General features: G+C 44.8%; 1 non-coding gene across 1 annotated transcript; it reads right to left on the bottom strand.

Annotated features, from left to right (window-relative positions):
* Positions 1–265: 265 nt before the first annotated feature.
* On the bottom strand, positions 266–338 carry trnaf-gaa (transfer RNA phenylalanine (anticodon GAA)). Its single transcript has one exon. It is a non-coding gene; the product is annotated as a tRNA-Phe (tRNA).
* Positions 339–2,744: the final 2,406 nt, after the last annotated feature.

Below are 2,744 nucleotides of genomic sequence, written 5' to 3'. Positions count from 1 at the left end.
ATGTACAGCTTGTTGCGAAGTGCCGTGTGTGCGTGTACGTCAGGTGCAGGCGAAGAGTGGATTAAAAGGTCGCTGTTAAGATCGTATATCAAGTATGCCCACCAGACAAATTGCAGCATGACATAGGCCAATAAAATATAGACCAGTAACACAATTCTTGGGGTTTGACGCATGCCGCGAAGGTATTTTATGCTTTCATAGTTCAGGAACGAATACAAAAACAAAAAGCCAACAACTTTCGAATGAAGATTATTGGCTTTTGAAGTGGTGCGGGAGGGAATCGAACCCCCGACACAAGGATTTTCAGTCCTTTGCTCTACCAACTGAGCTACCGCACCTACTAATTTTGGTAATGTTGCACAAGCAACACCTGCCATTAGCAGGGCGGCAAAAGTAGAATTTTATTGAAACGATGAAAATGATTTCAAATCGTTTATGATGATACTATGTATTGACATAGGAAACACCAGAACCAAGCTGGGTTTCTTTGAAGATGGTGAGCTACACAGCTCGGTCGTAGTTTCTTCCGATGATGCTGAAAAGTGGCTAAACAAAAGGATGAAACAAGGCGGTATACATCAAATCGTGTTGAGCGATGTGAGTGGCGGCTGGAAATCAGATGTCAACGAAATTCAAGGTGTACCCGTTTTTAAAGTTCAATCAGGTACTCCCCTCCCAGTAATGCTGAAGTACCATACTCCAGAGACACTTGGCCTTGATCGTGTGGTGAGTGCCATTGGTGCTCAACAACTAAAGCCACGTGAGAACATATTGTCGATCGATGCGGGCACTTGTATTACGTATGATCTACTAATTGAGAATGCATTTTTGGGAGGCGCCATCACTCCAGGAATCAATATGCGGTTAGATGCCATGCATAACTTCACAGGAAAACTGCCGGCGGTCGATTTTTCGCAACAAATTGTAACAATAGGCGATACTACATCGTCTTCCATGCTCATGGGCGCAGGAACAGCCTCCGTGAAGGAAATGGAAGGCATGATTGCTCATTTTCGGGCCCTCTATTCCAATCTTAATGTAATAATAACAGGGGGTGACGCAATGTTTTTCGCTGAGCACGTTAAAAATGCGACTTTTGCGGCCCAAAATTTGAGTTTGCACGGGTTGCACGCCATATTTCAGTGCAACGCACCATGAATAGATGAATAGAGTTCTAATTTTTATCAGCACACTTTTATCATTTGCCGCAGTTGGCCAACAAAACACCAATAGTCCATACTCGATCTATGGACTGGGTCAGCCCGAATCGGCTCAAACAACGAGTATGAGTTCCATGGGTGGAGCCAATATTGCTTTGGTAAACCCGTTGGTAATAAATGCAAACAACCCAGCATCTTACACAGACATAGGTCGCCCAACCTTCAATTTTGATGTAAAGAACGAATACCTTTCCATTGCCTCCGGAAGCGCAACGCAGGGTTCGAACTCCTTTGGCATACAAAACTTTTCATTTGCTTTCCCAATCATTAATAATGGGAAGAAATTTAAGCGCAGACTTGGAACCAGCTTTGGCTTGTCGCCTTTTACCAACTCGGGATACAACCTATCCTTTTCGGACAATATCGAAGAACTGGGCCCTGTAGAATACCACTTTTTGGAAACGGGGGCATAAACACGTTAAATGCAGGTTTGGGGTTTGATTTGTTGGCCAACAGACGAAGAACAAGTGTGCTAAGCGCGGGGTTGAATGGTCAGTACGTTTTTGGCAGCATTGCGCGAAATAGAGCAACCGAGTTTGGTAGGAGCAATAGCGCCAGTAGCCTATTCAGGGCCAGCACTGCCGAAATAAGCGACATTAGTTACAATGCGGGCATACGGTTTCACCACATTGATACCATCGCTAAGAGAATTGTGCTTTCAGACAGTTCGGTAAGGACTGAAAAGGTGCTATTACTAGCCTCAGTCGGAGCGTACGTTAGGCCAGCTCAGGCCTTAAACACCACTACTCAAGAACTTCAGTTTACCTATGCCGATTCCTTTCGCCAGCCCAATGTAATAGACACCCTAATTGATCAAACCTTTAGGGGCACAACCAATGCGCCACTTTCTTTTGGAATAGGCGCTAGTATTAACATTGACAACAAGTGGACGTTGGCCCTTGACTACAGTTTAACGCAGTGGTCAGAACTGACCATCAATGGCACGAATGCGGGGTTAAACGATGCTAGCCGGATCACGGCAGGGGTAGAATGGGTTCCCGAATACGATAAAAAGGGGCGGGGAAATTATATGCGTGTGGTGCGCTACAGGCTCGGTTCAAGCTTTGAGCAGACCATGCTAAATATTTCTGGACAACAGCCTTTACGTTATGGCATAAATTTTGGCTTAGGGTTTCCGTTGAGTGCGGCCTCTTCTTCATCGTCCATGTTCAACATTGGCGCTGAAGTGGCTCGGAGACAGTCGAGTGGGGCTAGCTTGAGTGAAAATTTTGTAAACCTCTTTGTAGGGTTCACCATAACTCCGCATCGATACGACCAATGGTTTGCAAAAAGAAAATATGATTGATAACAAATAGAAAAATGAGAAACATTTCAATTTTCATTGTGCTGACTATGCTTGCCATAAGCAGCGCCAATGCACAAAAAGTGAGAACATATACGAGCAACGAGGAGGACAGCTTGGCGTGCATCACAGCGGCTTCACTGTACATCGAGTTCTTCAAGCAAGACAATTATAATGATGCGAAAACGGGATGGAAAGAAGCAGTGAGTTTGTGTCCCAAA

Source organism: Syngnathus floridae, unplaced genomic scaffold (genome assembly GCF_059516105.1).
Source record: "Syngnathus floridae isolate MCC-2025c unplaced genomic scaffold, RoL_Sflo_1.0 HiC_scaffold_502, whole genome shotgun sequence".
NCBI lineage: Eukaryota > Metazoa > Chordata > Actinopteri > Syngnathiformes > Syngnathidae > Syngnathus > Syngnathus floridae.
This window is presented reverse-complemented; position numbering and strand designations above follow the sequence as displayed.